General features: G+C 36.1%; 1 long non-coding RNA gene across 2 annotated transcripts in view; it reads left to right on the plus strand.

Annotated features, from left to right (window-relative positions):
* The window catches only part of LOC143254963 (uncharacterized), a 63,330-nt gene extending 51,959 nt beyond the window's left edge, over positions 1-11,371 (plus strand). For both annotated transcript variants that reach the window (XR_013030386.1, XR_013030387.1), the window contains one exon: positions 11,069-11,371. This is a non-coding gene — a long non-coding RNA (uncharacterized LOC143254963). The remainder of the gene's footprint in view (positions 1-11,068) is intronic.
* The last annotated feature ends 7,609 nt before the right edge of the window (positions 11,372-18,980 follow it).

Genomic DNA, 18,980 nt, shown 5'->3' on the forward strand with positions numbered 1-18,980 from the left:
TAAATACTTGGAGCATCGCTTTCGTCGTTTTGTGTTTATACCACTGCAGGTAATATTAATTGTAACCTCTTTTGTTGCCTATTTTGGAAGACGGTTATTTTTTAAATTATATGAGACTAACAAACACAAGAAAACCTCACAACGATAAAAACTTTCCTGGTACATGTTAAAGAATGACACTGAAACTTTAATGCTACGATTACTCTGTTTTTGTTTGTTTTTCTTCAGGCAGAAAATGATTATATAGCGTCCTTTACACATTGCGTGAGCTCTCCAATAGCTAAGGGTAAACTTGAGGGGTTCATATCGCTAAAATTCGGGCTTCGTCACAGATCGCCCATTCAGTAGTTTTGTTATGTTTATTTTCTGTTTATCTTAGCACAAATAAAATTAAGAATACATTATTATTATTATTTATTTATTTAATACATTATTATTATTTATTTATTTAATACATTATTATTTATTTATTTAATACATTATTATTTATTTATTTAATACATTATTATTATTATTTATTTATTTATTACAGACTATATCACATTTCTGGTGGTGTACATCTCGCTTCTTGGAGCTGGAATTCTGGAGGTCCCAGAATGTTTAATAGATACTTTATGTTTCGCGTTTTTCTTTATCATCAAATTATGTTTTGTGAAAAAACATTCTTTGGGTAGGATGTACTGCGATGAGTTTTTATTTTTTTCATTGTTTGATGTGTTCACTTTTTAAAAGAGCTTTCCCAGTGAAATAGTAATATGTCCCCGGACTTACAACATTGGAAGGCGGGTTTCGATACCCACGGTCAGCGGCAATCTTACACATTTTGGAGCTCCGAGCATAATTCAGTAAATGGGGCCCATAATGATAAGAAAACTCAAAAGTAGATTAAAAGGGCACAGCATTGGGGACCATGGCAACTACCCACTTTGCCAATAGTGGTTGGCAGAGCACAGATAGGCCATTGTGTACTTTACGGACAAACAGTCCTTTTGAAGAAGTTCTAAGAAGGTTTGTCCTTAGTGCGATGCAGGAGTTAAATTTTCGGTCTTCTAATGAAGGAGAACCAAAAAAAAAAAAAAAGTGAAAAATATTATCATCATAGAGTGGATGACATTGCGCTCATCTTTGGTTAAGAGATGGTTTTCTTAAGGGCAAGAGGTTTTTCTCCTGGAATGGAGGATAATGAGTAAGAAACTGGAGTTAAGCACAACATCCAGTTAATTATGACAGTTGTTGGTGATGCTACTAGTGTTGTAGGATTTTATGGTTTCGTTTATTCTACCACAGAGCCTTCTAGTGGGTGATCCAATACATTCCTGATTGCATTTCCGGCACGTGGACTCTATATCATTAGCAAGATGTTCCGTTCATTGGATGCGTTTTGTCTCGAAGCGTGAAGAGCCCTTTTAATCCAGTCTACGTGTTTATAAACACATGTAAACTGAACTTGTGAATGTAGCTGTTCGTTACCATCTATGAAACAGTGCCCAAATAGGACGTGAATAAAGTAACATAACAACAATAGATGGTACATTTAATTTTTTTAGTTCTGGTATAGGTTATTCTAATTAGGTTTAATCGCTGTTAAGGGCAAGCTATACGATGGGCTATCTGTTCTTTGCCCGTCACGAGTATGGAAAATCGAATCCTAGATTCGTAAGCCCGCAGACTCACCACTGCCGCAGTGGGAGGTATTCCATTTATGAACCACAACCGAAAAGATTTTATTCTAAGAATTTGTTTAATATTCCCAACTTCTACTTAAAAAAAACAAAAACTTCTGATATTTTAAAAGATATATATGGCGGAGATATTAAATATTGAAGGAGTGAAACGTGTAAGAATACAACTTAGAATGGTAGAATCTTTTTGCACTAAGTTAATAACAGCAGCTCTTAACCAGAAGAAGAGTAAATTGTCAGTTTAAAAGATTTAAAGAAAGAACATAAACTTCGATCATCGAGTGCGATTTGGATTAAAAACTACTCAATTTATCAACATTATTTTTAGGCTTAACAACTAAATCTGTTTAACTATCGAAATTATAAGTTTTATACGCTTTTAGTTAAACGCACAGCACCAATTACATTAATTTGTATCTGAAAGTAAACTTGGCCTGTTATCACGTAACTTCCATTTTAACCCTTCTGATTCGCAGTAAAGTTCCAGTGAGAAAGAATTACAACTTCTTTCCGTGTAACCCTTGTTTCACGTTGCATTTTTACCCTTTTTTTCAGACTCTTAAAATCGTTGTTCATTCGTTGCAGCACCACTTTTTCTTTCGCTCCTGCAATCATTAATTTTTTTTTAATATTTTCTCTTTTGACCAGATTGTTGCAACGTTTCTTTGGTGGCGTCAGTCCTCGGAGTCATAAATGCCTCTGCAATACAATAACACCGCGTTGGGTTTTAATACTTTTACATATAATTCCTTCTGGACCAAATTGCTTCTACTTACCACGGCTCCAAGGAGCCTGCTGCTATAAAAATAGTTCTTTCTCATTTTTATATAGCACTACACACTACAAAACAGGTTATGTTTCCTGCTTTACCACTTTTCTTGTTACAGAAATTCCAGCTTGAAGTGTATTGAAGCGAGAACTCCCCCCCTACTCCTTTTCAGGTTATAAAAATTTGATGTACCATGCCAAGCAAGCATAGAGATCAGAAACTCATGAATGGACACAAAAGAATAGGAAGAAAGCGAAACTGGTTAGAATAACATGGTTTTGTAAGAAGAGCAGAACTATAATAGAAGGAACCTTTGTAGCATTGGGCAGAAGACGAGGTACTGTTATCTACACTGAACATCAGGAACATTTAGTGGCAGGTGGTATACGGAAACGTAATTATTTTGTTCGTATAATATGAAAGATATCGATGTTTCTTGCGCTCTTGACCCTCAAGAATTCACCTTTAATGTCAGGATTTTAGTGCTGATGAAACAGTCGAGATTTGGCTTGGGTTTGGCGTGAAGATAAGATTACATCTAACTCTTACTAAATTCAAAGCATAAAAAAGGGTAAAATGCGCTTACTTGAAGTTTTTTCATGATGACGAGAAAACCCAATTGAAGTAAAAATGTACTTTAAAGAGGGCCGCTATGGGTATTAATTTTTTTAAGTCTCACTTTTATTAGAAAGCAGATCGGGGAACTAGCCCACCCGGTATTATTTTGTGCTCAGTATGGTTCATATTAATATAGATGTGCGCTATCTGTCCCTAATTTAGCGGTGTAAGACTAGAGGGAATACAGTTAGTCATCACCACCCACCGCCAACTCTTGGGCTACTCTTTTACCAACGAATAGTGGGATTGGCCGTTACTTTATAACGCCCCCACGGCTGAAAGGGCGAGCATGTTTGACGCGACGGGGATGCGAACCCGCGACGATTACGAGTCGCACGCCTTAACACACTTGGCCATGTATAAACTGTAAAAAGTTGTAAGCCTTTAATCATTAGCCTTACTGTTATCAGAGTAACTACAAATTTGAGTTTCTTGACTGTCCACTACAGAGCTAAACTTGATGTTTTCTCAGGAACTGACAGAAGGTATTTGTTACTCCACCGAGGTAAGGTACTTAATTACCACTAGTTTAATTACACTAAAGTTACAAGTTTAACGCAAAGCTATTCGAGAGCTACCAGCGCCGACTGTCCCTCATTTGGCAGTAGCTAGCTAGTCAACACCACCTATCGATAACTCTTGGGCTACTCTTTTAACAACGAATAGTGGGAATTGACTATAACAGTATAACGCCCCATGGCTGAAATTGCGGGCATATTTGGTAATGAGGTTTCGAACACGCGACCCGTTGATTGCGAGTCGAGCGCCATAACCAACAGGTAATACCAGACCTCTACACTTAATGTTTCCTCAAGAGGAGAAACGCATTTAGAATACGTTTAGAAATACTTTATAAAATTGAACACATTATTAATATATTTACAACTGAAACACTACTAGCGTACAGTAGTTTTTCGGTATAAGTGAACTGTTATAGTATTTTTATTCAAATTTTACTTTCAAGTATGAAAATGTTAACAAACCACCTGAAAATGTTAACACTTCAACGTCACAGTAAAAATTTTGTTTGTTTATTGTTACGCGCAAAGCTAAACAATGAACTGTTCGTGTTGCGCCCATCACAATGTTGAAACAGGCCTGTAAGCATATGGGCTTAAAGCGGAATCACTGGGGGGCACGGCCTATTAATCAGTACAGAAACAGTTTAAGTGAAAAAGAATCAAAGTAATAAATGTTTTTAAGAAACTCATTATGCTTCACGACTGTTTTCTTTGGGGAGGGGGGCTGTCAGTATTGCAATGAAACCCCGTAATTTTTGATGCAGTTCCCGTTATATTTTACAAAACAAAAAACATAAGTTATTCTAATCAGTGTAAAAAAAGCTGACAATCAATAATGAGTGGTGTAATAAACATAAATATATGTCGTATGCTGTGTGGACCCCACCAGTAATGAACGGTACAGAAACAAGTTGGTATGTATTTATTAAAGTTCAGAACGTACGAATTCCGCCATCAAGCGCCCTGGAGCAACATATATTAGGAACGCATAATAACAATAATATGTTTCATTTTCGTGATAATTTCGCGCAAAGCTACACGAGGGCTGTCTGCGCTAGCCGTCCCTAATTTAGCGGTGTAAGACAAGACGGAAGGCAGCTAGTTATCACTACCCACCGCCAACTCTTGGGCTACTCTTTTACCAACGAATAGTGGGATTGATCGAAACATTGTAATGCCCCCACGGCAGAAAAGGCGAACATGTTTGGTGTAGCGGGGATTCGAACCTCTGACCCTCAGATCTCGGTCTGTCTCTTTCATTTTGCGTACTACGTTATCGTAACATATAGTATTGCTAGTGACAGAGTTTGTGAATTCCGAAACATAAACGTAAAGATTAGATAGATGTTTTGTTTTGCGTGTCTGATTAAACTCTTCTCTCTCAACTTGATGAATCGGTCGTTATTTTATGCGTGAAAATATGGCGCCTCATGAAATCCATTCACACTGTTCTGCACCAGGACGTCATTGGCATTCTTCAAAGTGATATACTACTGGCAGTAGTCAAAATATATTCTGTTTTGTAATATGCATATTTATCGGTTATTCTCGTTAAATATAATGTAAGTTCGACTGTTAGAATATTGTTTTTGTTTTGATTCACAATATAGTTAGTAAGCATGGATTTCCTCTTTTTGTGTATGTTTGATAATAACAGTGGACTTACGACTGAACCATATATAATCTTTAGACAAGGAAGAAATTATTTATACGGTTCAAAAACCGATAACTTATTGCATTTACGGTTAACGTTCAAACCAGTATACAGCGCGGTGGAGTAACAAGAAAAATACAACTTTCTACAGCGGTTATTTCAAATGATTTCTCCACCAATCATCGGCATTTTTCAATAAGTTGATTGGTCTCTATAAAACAGTTTTAAGTTTGATACTTAACGATACTTTAAATTCAGCGGATTTTTCCGGTTTTGAAATAATCTAGAAAAATAAGGCTGCACTTAAATCTATGTTCAGGCGTAACACAATTCGTCATAGATAGAGCTTCGAAACAGCTACAGAGAGTTTATATTATAGAGGTGTGAAATAGGCACACAAACCTACAAAAATCTGCTTCGAATTACACAAGCGCTACCTGCGCTAGGCCGTCCCTAATTTTGAACTACTACGCCAGAGGGAGGGAAGTTAATCGAGAATAGTCACCGTTAACTCTGCGACTGCTCTAATCAAACAGTGGGATTTGACTTTCAGTCCCATAACAAACCAATGTTCACAAAATGCAGAACGTGTTGTTGTTTTTTGTAACGGGGACACAAACCGTGGGTTCTCAGATTTATAACCCTCCACTTCAACCATTAAAACCACGTCTACAATTTATGAACTATGTAAACTTGATCTTCCATCGCTGGGGCGCGCGTGCGGTTACTCTCCTAATCAGATTGTCGTGTCAATAGTCTAGTGGTGACACCTATCCAGCATTGTAAATAACAGCGTCAGTATATTATGCTTTTATTAGCAGTCTTATGGCGTTATTAAGTATACCCTAAAACTGTTATATCTTATGTACCTTTAGCCTGAAATAGTCACAGTTTTATCTCAAACATATAAATAGCAACATCAGGACGTGCCAAATTAATGTGAATCTCTTACACAGCATACTTTGTAAACTCTATTAAAACCAAGTGAAGGTACACAAAACATTGTGTATTTATACACGCATCTTAATCAGTATGGAGCCTATATTTTACGTAGAAAAGTCGTAACACTTATCTGTTTCTCACAGAGCGTATTCTGTCAATTACTAAACATGTAAAGTAAGAAACATTTTCCATATCCGCTGGATAAAAATTTGTTCTGTGTCACCTGTAGGTCAATAAATAGGTAATATATCAAATCAAGCCGATAGATAGATAGCTCTTTAACTCGCTCACAGTGGAAAATATGCATGTATGATCAAACTATGCAGTTAGATATATATTTACACATTTTTCATTTTACCTTGCATATGAAGACACAGGATAAGGTTAGGAAAACCTGCATTCTGTACCCACCCACGAAACCGGTGTATTTATACATATGAACCCATCTCACAATGAGAAACACATTTCTGAGAGCTCGTTTTTCAATTAAAAGTTGTTTAACGTACTTACATGACGTCTATTTTGCCCCACCTCCCAGAGAAAGAAAACATGCACGAATTTTAAAAGCATGTAATAAATATTTTTTGACTCAAACTAAACCATCTAGATTGATCAGAACTAAATATTAGCCTAATAAGAAACATAACTGATTAAATATAGTGCTTATATTCTTTCTTATAATGATTAGAATGCGCTGTTTCACCAACTTCACTGTTAACATTTTCGGTCATAATCCCAGTACTTTCAGCTTAGCTAGCAGACTTATAAGCCTAAATCTACGGACATTAACAATACAGAATAATGCGTTAATAACAATATCATGATGATAGTTTGAAAATATTAAAAACAGGTATGAAAAATTCTAATCAGTATACTCAGTAAATGCTATACAAACATTCGAACCCAACGCAAAGTACTGAATCGGGCACATCATCAGCATGTTTGTTTTTAAATTTCGCGCAAAGCTACACAAGGGCTATCTGCCATCAAAATGTTAGTACATTAAAAGGAACAACTTTCAATATTTATTTGTTGTTACATTATTTAATCATAATGAACTATATATTACTGTGTTCTTTCAATAACTGAAATCTTTGTTAACAGATCGTAAAGTAAATGTTGTAAACTATGGAGCAGTTTGTGATTTATATCTGTGGAAGAATTATTCAAAAGAAAACTTTACATTTGCTAAAATAGAATACATTTAATAACCAGAATAACAGTATTTGAAGCTTATTTTTAAAATTCACGTCACATATAATAAATATACAGGTTTTGTAACGTTTTTCTTGTGGTTCCAAATCGATAAACTTGGTGTGGGTTTACATTATGTCTCGAAGCTAGTGATTTTTTTTTCTTCTATATTTCAAAGGAACATGTAAAATAAGAGCTCGACGTGAATAAATTGGGATAAACTTAAAGCGAACATTATTCGGTTAGAAAGAAACACGTTAATGCTTTTCGTTGGATTCATAATTCAAGTTGTTGACATTGAAAACAGAGAAACCAGCGATACTGGAAACACGGTAACAAAGTTTAATCGATCTAAACATGATAACTGTTTTATAAACTGGTCTTATTTAATAAACTATATTTGTTACAGTCTACCTTAGTTTTAGCCCCCACCCCGAAAAAAAAAAATCAGAGAAGATTCTTTTCTATCTTTTTATTCTTGTAACTTTTCTTCTGAAATTACTTCAGAGAAGTTCCCAGGAAAAAGGTTTTTATTCCCGTCTGGACAGTAAAAGCAGACAGTATGTATTAATAACAGTGTATTTCTGATAAACCTGAATGGAGATTTCTAGAAATTTCTACTAAACTTATTCCGCAATATAATTTAAATCTTTCCTCCTTCTCGTGGGCCCGGCATGGCCAAGCGTGTTAAGGCGTACGACTCGTAATCTGATGGTCGCGGGTTCGCATCCCCGTCGCGCCAAACATGCTCGCCCTTTCAGCCGTGGGGGCGTTATACTGTGACGGTCAATCCCATTATTCGTTGGTAAAAGAGTAGCCCAAGAGTTGGCGGTGGGTGGTGATGATTAGCTGCCTCCCTCTAGGCTTACACTGCTAAATTAGGGACGGCTAGTACAGATAGCCCTCGAGTTGCTTTGTACGAAATTCAAAAAAACAAACACAATTCTCGTACGGTTATTGACAACATGAAACCATTCCTCTATCAGTTTTGTAACCCCTCCCAATTTTGCAATCTATTATTTATTTATGCACAGACATCTCGAAAAAGACCTATTTGATTTTTATGTATGAATTTTTTAATTTGACGTGTACGCTAGAGGACCTTCGCACCCGCCAAAACACAGGTGCTCGCCTCCCGTTAATAATGGAATCTCTTCGTAGCACGTTTGTCAGTGCACAGTAGAAGGTGGTGTGTCACCGTTCCTAATTCCGAACCACTGGTCAAAAACGGGCAATCGCTCGACACTAACCATGTTATCTCACTATTCGTTGGTAAAAGAGCAGCCCAAGAGTTGGCGGTAGGTGGTGATGACTAGCTGTATTCCCTCTAGTCTTGTACTACTAAATTAGAGACTACTAGCGCAGATAGCCCTCGTGTAACTTTTCGCAAAATTAAAAAAACAAACTAATATCTTACACTAAAGGAGCTTGCCACAGGGTTTCTTCCACCCTATACTGTGTCCTCAAGGTCCGTTTAGTAATAATGCCCCAAATTCTACTTTTGAAACAACAAGAGAAACTTATCACTCCAAAATTCCTGCCATTTTTTAATTCCCTTGTTCTGCTGCATATTGTAACAAACTAGCGTAACAGTCCATCAAATATGACGGGGCAAGTACTACCACCCCCACCCCATACAATACTCTAACGTCACATGCTGTAGCTAACTGAAATAAACAAGTTTTGCAAAATCAAGCTTGACTAACAGTGAGGCAGAAAAATGTCTGTTTCTTTGTGGGCCAGTCAAAGGTAAGATCATTCACGAAATGGTGTCGTGGCGTATTCACAAAAGAATTATTGGCAAAAAATAGATTAACAGTTTTAACACGTAGAAAAGCCATCGTGTTTTGGTAACATTCCGTTCCAACAATGGCTTTTATGTCATTTCTCCTAGCAACAAAATTATAACCTAATATTGTTTTTAGTCTATAAAATGAAATGTAGAGACAACAAGATTTGAAAAAAAAACCTGTTGATTTATTAATTTAGAGGCTCCGTTAATGAATTTCATTTACAAGATTTCACGGCACGCGCGCACCCCCCCCCCTTTCACCTCCATCCCTAAAATCGTAATAGCCAGAAAGTAATAAATGAATATTGGCTTTTCTGTAGATTATATTAAATGATATATGAGTCATACAACCAGTTTATAAAGATTGTCAATTGTCTGATAGGTCTATTTACTAAAGTATCCTTCGTCAAATATAAAATTACAAATTGTGAAAGTACGTGCGCTGTTAGGCCTAATTTTCCCACGTCAGATTTAGGTGTATCTAGTGTCATAAGTGTAGAAACCTGAGAGTATGAAATCCAAACTAATCGTAACATAAAAGTTAAAATATATTTTGACGATAAATAAAATACTTATCTATATCAAATTCTGTGTAGTGTTTTGAATATACAATTTCAACAATGAACATTCCGCTTAACTTTGTTTCTATGTGATACGAATGCTACAGTTAGGCTTAGGTACTTAGTTTACAAAATACTTTTTTTGAAGTGTTAGTTATTTACATTGAATATTATACAGACAAAATATACACTATGTAGACATATTCGGTTATGAACAGTATAGACGAAGTTATAGTTTGAGGGTTTAAGAAAACTTAGCATTTTCATGAAACCCCAGTATGTGGCATCTCGCCTGGGATGGAAAAAATAAAACGCAATTTATACTCAACACTTTCAATTACTGTAGTTTATTTAAAGTGAAGAATGTTTTTGTGGTCTGTGGCTTGGCACTTGTACGACGACGATTTGATTTTATTAATGGTAACTCAATCGACCAACTTGAGCAACGAGAAAACGTGTTTGTGTATAACTACGTCTTTTTAAAAACAGAGACTATTCCTTGCAGCGGCACAAATACAAGTCTATGGACTTGTGACGCTTTAAACCGAGTTTCGATACCTTCAGTGTGATAAACCAACACAAACTAAATTCAAATTTTAGTTGTTCTGCCATTTCTCGCAACCGCGCACAGTAACCCTAAAAACTAACCCTAATACAAACAAACCTATGAACTAATAAAATAAATCAATTTAACTCCTAAAGTTTTCATAACATTTACATCGTTTGATTTAAGACATTTCAAACGTGGTCTTTAAATCAAAGTAAGTTGCATCTTTAAAAAAAGTATTTGCAAAACCGATCGTATGTTACAAGATATAAATTTTCACTTCACTGATATTAACCTTAGAAATTTTTCTTGTGTGCATTATTTTCGATAATCACATATTACAATGAAACACACTCGAATAGCCCGAAGATTCAAACAAAAAGCATTATTGTAAAAGACAACACGTTCAGTTTAGGTAACGGCTAACATACTTCACTCTATACGTGATCCCAAACAACAATTATTTCGAGTGGAGGAAGCGTTCTGATAAGGTGGGTTACAACAATGTGCGTCTACTTGGTGTGTGGTATGCAGCAGTTGTCAGTTTAGCCGTGTGTGAAAAATATAGATTTGTATAAAAGAATTTAGTTACATTGTAGTACCTTATGCACTGGAAAATTCACAGATAACGTCACCAACATAGTCGATTCTTACAGTTCATGTGCATGTTACGTTTTTATAAATGAAACCTTCGTTTAGAAACTGACGCTGTCTGATACTGATAAAGCAGACGCGAGATAAAAGCGAAAAACTGAGTTGAATCAAAACCTTTGTTGTTTTTATTGTTAGAACTCTACGTCCAAGAACAAGTCTCGATGCAGACGAAGGAGACAGAGAGAGGAGGCAAGCTGAACAGTATATGTGATCTCCTACACCGAGAGTGTTTCTACCGTTCTGGCAAGAAATTCTCCGGAGAAACATTACACAGCAGCTGATGACCAGTCATTAATCCACCGTAAATGACAAGATAGCCAACCGCCACCTTGGTGTTAAACTGTTCACAAACTGGTTGTTACTGATATCTCATTGTCTTATGTATTTTGCCCCTTGACTATGTGTAATTGAAAAATAAAACAGTATTGCAGAATCTGAGACGGTGTAGTTTTTTTTTCTTTGTTAATAATTATGAAAAATACGGAAGACGAATCACAAAGTATTCATTATCTATAACTTCTGATCAAAAGAAAAGCCTACCAGGACTAAAAGCTAACCCAGTGATTGGTATAGTTAGTTTGACATAGCGGTATGTCGAGGACTGTGTATTATCATAGCAGAAAATGTCATTAGATTAGAATGCTTAATTCAGTACTCTTCGTTGCTGGCGATATTTTCGGACTTAAACCCGATATGTACATCACGAGTTTGGCAATTTCGGGCATTTTGATTGGCCCAACTTGACACACTAAAGTAACAATGCAAAGTAATTCTGATAAAACAAGATTTAATAAAGTATATTATTAAACATCATAAGTCGAAGGAATTTTAAACCCACAAGTCTCTGCATCCTGTGAACGAGATTTTGTGGAAAGGGTTTTGTCATTACTAGTTTTATCGAGTTTGATTTGCGAAGATGTCATATTTCGTGTCTATGTCCACTATGTTTTCGTGTGGTCAAGTGTTTCATTTCAGAACAAGTATGGTTTAGTGTTTTAAAAGTTACAATAATGAGAACTTTTACATCCAGTAGCCACTGTTTATCAAATACTTAAAACATAATATGTATTTTGTTTTAGCAATAGACAAAATAATTTGTTTTGTACTGTATAGAGACCACTTTCACACAGATGGGAAGTGATGTTGTTGCTACTTGTGGAAAAGCTATACTCACTTTTTTTTCTTTTTTTTTCAGATGCCCTTCTACTCATTTTTCTAGATGATCTAGCGTTAGCTTGCCAGACTATTCATTCGACGTATCTCGTTGTCACACAAACGCGTTCAGCACTTTGGGGCGCTATGAGAGTGGCAGTCAAAGCCCACTATTTATTCAAATAAATGTAGCCAAAGATATGCCAGTTGGTGCTGTTGATTAGCTGTCTTACTGTCGTCCCAAGTCAGATCTGAGTTTCGATGCTCCTTGGCGAACAAAGTGCAGATGGCTTGTTGTTTAGCTTCAGAAATAAAAATCTCTAACTAGTAAAATGTCTTTACAACCCGACTGGTAGTTTTATAGTTAAGGTTTAAGTACATTAAGAGGAATGGAGAAAAAGAGAGAGAGATTGTATGTTTTGAATTTCGCGCAAAGCTACACTAGTCGTCCCAAATTTAGCAGTGTAAGACTAGAGGGAGGCAGCTAGTCATCACCACCGATCGCCAACTCTTAGGCTACTCTTTTACCAACGAATAGTGGGATTGACCGTCACATTATAACGCCTCCACGGCTTTAAGGACGAGCACGTTTGGTGTGACAGGGATTCGAACCCGCGACCCTCAGATTACGAGTCGAGTGCTTTAACCACCTGGCCATGCCGGGTTCCTGTATGGGTATATAAAGGAAATTGAAAAATTTCAAAACTGAAAAAAAAATTGATTCTGTTGGAATAAGTTGTGTCACTCATAACTAGTAATTCAAGTAGGAATGACTTGTAACATATTTCACTTTAACTTTCATACTGGGTTTATTAAAGTGTCTAATTCGCAGCCCACTAGCGCATACAGTTGCGAGCGTGCTTAATGAGAATTTGTCTCAGAAGAAACAATCCCCCCTCACTCTCCCATGGGAAAACCCAGTACAATTCGTGTTACACCAAGAACAGCGAATGATTATTTTTCAAATGAAAAATAAACAAACCTTCACGGATAGAAATGCACCGTCTATATAGACCTTTGGATATAAACTCATACGCAGAATGCCATTAAGCACTGTCTGTGTATAACAACAAACAGCACAAAAATACAAGTGTACTCCGTCAGCAAAAACATTAAGAACTAAGTACAGGAGTTTTCACATCGCTAAAAACCGGGTTTCAATACCCGTGGTGTGCTCAATTAAAAAAAACAAAACAGGAGTTTCCAAAACGACCTCATCACTGTTGTAGCTGATCCTCGCCTCAGTGTATACACAGGAAAAGACAACCTACACTAGATACTTATTATGCGTATTATAGTACCAGGTCTCACTCATGTGTGGTAGGTAATAATAAAAGCAGGTTGTTAAGGTTAGATCTTGATACTGTGGAGGCAATATGTGGGCGCCACACTTTATTCTGTGTAGAAGGCGTATCAGTTTAAACCCATAACTTTTTTTATGAAGATACAGGGAGTAATTAACTTATGGTAATTAATGATATAGCAGTGTAAGAATTTGATATAATCTACGTGCACCATAAGATTAAAACGTGTGTAACTCGCACTCGTACAATGTCCCCTTCGTACACTAAAATAACGTTATAGGAGTGGTGAGGGTATTACACGTTGGCTTGACAAAATTACCGTAAGAAATTCAAACCAAGTTTCATGTACATCACTGTAGAAAACAGAAATATAAATAAGACACGCTGCCAAGAATAATGATTCCTAAAACTGAAAAAAAGAAAGTCCCTTATTAAGAGAAAGTTTAAATGAAATTTCCTTTTTCGCATACCAAGAGTAAGATTCAAAATCCTTTTTTCGCGTCTCAGAAGTCGGGTTCAAAAGGAAAAGTCACGTTAAGCCTCACTTGGGGCCAGACAGCTGGAGAATGTTTGAGAGACTATAAATCAAAAGACACTAACGCAACTAAGAGGTCGTTAAAAACTCGGAAACCTAAAACATGGCGGCAGTAAAATTCTGCTCTCTGTACTTTTTAAAGCAAGATAATGTTATTTAATAATCATGGTTATCTCGTTGAATTTTATTAAAAAATATAAAACGAAACCGGAATTTCAATGTACAGCTTAATCTTGGCCTTGCTCTGCGTTGTTTTTCTGTTGGTAAACCAGACATATTAGTCATTCATAAATTACTTTTCTCTCGGTGTGTTAGCTGTAGCCAGTGATATATTGTACATACTTGTTTTTAACGCAACCACAGTAGTTGACACTTAACCAGACTAATGTACAGTTAGTTAACTAAAGTGTTACGGAAATGCTCGCGTTTGTCCGAAATAAAAAGTTTAATAAATGATCTAAAAGTGTAACGAATGATACTAAATATTACAGTTTCTTTTGTAGGCGCTTAACATGGCCTGGTGTGAGGGCATTCAACTTGCAATCTGAAGGTAACGAGTTCGAATCCCCGACCTACCAAACATGCCTTTTCAGTCGTGGGGGCGTTATAATGTATCAAACAATCCCCTTATTCGTTGGTAAAGCGTTAGCGTTGGGTGGTGATGACTCGCTGCCTTCCCTTTAGTCTGGGCCCGGCATGGCCAGGTAGTTAAGGCACTCGACTCGTAATCTGAGGGTCGCGGGTTCGAATCCCCGTCACACCAAACACACTTGCCTTTTCAGTCGTGGGGGCGTTATAATGTTACGATCAATCCCACTATTCGTTGGCAAAAGAGTAGCCCAAGAATTGGCAATAGGTGGTGATGACTAGCTGCCTTCCCTCTAGTCTTACGCAGCTAAATTAGGGACGGCTAGCACAGATAGCCATCGTGTAGCTTTACGCTTTACGCGAAAAATCAACTCAAACACAACCAATCGTCCTGTTACACATATGTGACTAGAATCTGCTGTTACACGATGGTTCTGAATGATCTACTGCTTCACATATCTGACTATAGTAACAAATGTACCAATGACATTTTACTTTACACAATAAATAATGGAGCAAATTTTCTTTAAACATTTATCACGACCCCTATCCTTTTGAAAAATTAAATTCTTTAAAACGAAGATTTTGGTTCAAACTTAATGAATACACGCTCTAAAATTATGCCTATTTTAAAACTCAATTTATTAAACACAATGTAGATTTCATTTTAATACAAAGTTAGAATTAAAAAAACAGCAACATAAATCACAGTTTTTGTATTTCAACTTGCACGATTTATACACATTGTCTAAAGCATTGTAAGCATAACCTGTTACTATACACACACACACATGTACAGTTACAGTGGAGGGACGACAAGACAGAATTCGTTACTTGTTTAGATTTCATTGTCGCGTAACATAACTAATAACAACACGTTTTCTGCTTGTTTGTTTGAACTTAATCACAAGGCTATGCAATGGGCTATCTGTGCTCTGCCCACCACGCATATCGAAACCTGGTTTCTAGCGTTGTAAATTTGAATACATGCCGCTGTGCCAATGGGGGGGGTTCTGCTACTAGCGTTATTGACAACATTATCAGATTCCTTATGATATATCTTTCATCCTATCCATCAAAAGCCAAACTGTTTTGATCTTTTTTTTTTCTGCAGCGTTTCGTTTGAAAAGCGGCCATGTTGGGCCTAGTGATTAAACATATTCATACTATGAATTCGAGGATTTGGTGGTCCGTCGTCATAAAATCGTATTCCGCACTCTGGGTCCTTGATGCATTATAAGAGATACAGCCAAGTCTCCTATTCAATCAGACAAGAGTAGCTCAAAAGTTGGCGGTGGATGCTATTGACTAGCTTGCCTTCCTTTTTTTATTCCATCAGTTCAAAAGCAGTGACGGCTATGCATGTACATTTTGTTTAGCTTGCGCGAAAATTCCAAGACAAACCTAAAAACCTCTGAAAGCTGAACATTTCGGGGCGATTGTTTAAACTTCTACTTTTTACAACGTTTCACGTGAAACCTTATCTCTTGGTTATAAGCAATCGAACCAGAATAATAATTTCATTGTTTAAACTAACATGCAACGTGAACTTCCACTTCACTTGGTGATAAATAAACATTCAGTACAAAAAAAAAGTGTTTATGAAAGTACTTGTTAGATTACTGTAATGTATATCATTGAAGCTGCACTACATAATCCGGGCATGGTATAGTGGTTTGTGTGCCGGGCTGCGTATCTCAAAGTCAATCGTCTTGCCGTAGTGCTACTGAACATGTTCCGCATTTTTAACTGTGAGTACGATATAAAAATAACAGCCAATCCCTAACAAAGACATTATGACAGTAGGTGATCTTGAATGGTTGCCTATATCCTGGTGAACAACTCAAAATTAGGAACGGCTACACTTGAACCTCAAGGGGTTTCGGACCCCGTCGATTTGTCCACTCACTTGCCTACAGATGTCTTTCAATGAAACCTTATCAAACTTCAGATAACATTTAATATCAAAACGTTAGGTAAAGCTTTTTTGCTTTTTATAGAACGATGGGAAGTGAAACGCGCTTACTTCCTTTGATTTAAGGTATTTTAGGAGGAAATTAATCAGGGATTACAAAATGTTTTAACGAGAACCGCGCTAATACTTAGATTTTGTTTGTTTGTTAAATGCTATTATTTATGTGGTTGGCATATATTCTTCTTCACCTACATTTAAAAACCTGAACACATTTCGCTGTTCTGAAAAATGAAACGGTTTCTTCCCGTTTTTCTTGAGTAACGTTGCAGTTACAGAATGTTGAATGTCAGATGTTATTTTTAATTCCGAGCCGAGCTCGTCACATGAGCTCTAGAACTCGACTCTGCCTAAAGTCACAAACTTGTATACATTTTCTAGTGCTGGAGCTAATCGTTGACATGTCCAGCCATTTAGTTCAGATCCAAACCACGTGGCTGATCTAATCTTCTCTTTAAAAAATCCTAGTATGCGTAGTAAACGGTAAAAACATTTTCCAAAGCTGTAAACTTCCATTTTTTTATGCCTGTTGAACCGTCGCTACCAGCATATACAGTGACCCCGCCAGACCTTCCAGTACAATTAAAACCTTTTTTTCTTCCAAGTTTGAAGTGTAACGCTGCAAGTGATTGGTTAAAATTACCTGTTTAAACGGAAACCATAAAGTTCTCGGATTCACAGCCCGGGCACCCTGACTACTGAGCCACCCTAGATCCTGAACAACCACGAAAAGGGGAATTTTGATATCGTTAAAGCGTTCAGCAAATCTTGTTATATGATATATTATTGTTGATTTATCTCTGTACTCACTTTAACCTCCTTGATACGGAAAGTGTCCAATTTTGTCGATCTCCAAAACTCTGGTTTTCATAGTGGCGCCATCTCATTCATTGTGAAATATATTATATGTGGGGTATAAATAACTGAATAAAACCAAAGGATTACTTCCCCTCATCAAAGATACACTTGGTTCCGCCTGATCGACCTAATCGGGAAGATAACACGTGCTCTTCTGCTGATAAGTTGCATGTTTATATTTCACTGTAAGAAAAAAAAAAGCGGTGTATACATAAAAGCTCTCTTCTTAGGCCTAGTTCATATCAAGTGTTATAACCCTCCCCCTGTATTTGTTTGGATTAAAATACAGGATCTTTAAGTGCAAACTCAAGTGCTGGTGGTTCCAAAAGTCAGGGAAAATAGTAAACAAGTTTTATAACAGAAAAATCGCAATTTTCCATAATCTTTAATAATTATGTGGCATTTTGCAATTATATAACGCAAAGGCTGTCTTGATACAAGAATAAACATAACCTCAATCCTGAACTTACTAGCAGTATACATGTTTTATGAACCATTCAGGGCCACGATAGTTTTGTATCTGAATAAAACTAAAACTATGCCCCATAAAACTGGTGATTTTGCATACAGATTAATTAAGCATTGGTTGAAAGACAATTTAAAAGTATGCAACACTTACCTAAAGTAAAAACAGCTATAAAGAATCACGTTTAAGAGAACATTAGACATAATTAACTTTACAAACATATTTTTAGACTATAGAATTTTTTGACAGGTCATCCATACTTTTTCTGGCTTTTACAAAAACCATTCGCCAACCACAAACAAAGTCATAACTTGGTAAAAAGTTATAAATGTGGTAACCGTGACCTAAACTTAACCTTATGAAGTTTATAAATCCGGTTTAATTATGCAGTCAACCACTGATTACGTGGTCACATGTATATTATGCAAAAACATGTTTCGGGTCTTGTAATCCCGTCAAACTTGGGGCTCTTAATACTAAAACATTCATGCTCGTAAGTAAAATAAGGATGTTTTAAACACCATTAAAAGATGTATAAATAATAAGAAAGGCTTAGTGCACCAGCTTTGTCTAAAATTCACCCTAGCTTTTATTTAAAAACTAGAATAATAAATTATAGAATATCCTCTGCATAATTCCAATGATGCAGAAGTTTTATTTGAGTATCTCTGGTGTATCAACCTCACAAAATTAACATTTTTCACCTGCTTATAACGTCTGGCAAATCCCGATACCCGAATAAATGTATTAGAACGATTATATTAAAACATTCCCTGACTCGGCGTTTCTTTATCTTTTTTCATACCAGTAAAATGCGAGCACAACGAAAAAACATTACGAATTATATTTGAGTTGTCTATTTTCTCGTATCGTTTCTTTATTTTCGTTATTACGTACTATGATTTAAAATAGCTTGAAACCGAGTTAAATTATAATTTAAATTTAGAAGTTAAATAAATGTCGAGATGTATCAATCAAATTTATGATATTTGCCAATCATTGTATAATTGTATTATTATTGTTGTTATATTTTAATATAAGAATAATAATACAACTTATAATAACGGTTGTTATAAGTAGTTATTACAAATAATAATTTATATACAAAAGTTTTACAAACAATATTGAATTTCCTATCTGATATTGAAGTGAAAAGTTTATCGACGGTTCAA

Source organism: Tachypleus tridentatus, chromosome 7 (assembly GCF_004210375.1).
Source record: "Tachypleus tridentatus isolate NWPU-2018 chromosome 7, ASM421037v1, whole genome shotgun sequence".
Taxonomy (NCBI): domain Eukaryota; kingdom Metazoa; phylum Arthropoda; class Merostomata; order Xiphosura; family Limulidae; genus Tachypleus; species Tachypleus tridentatus.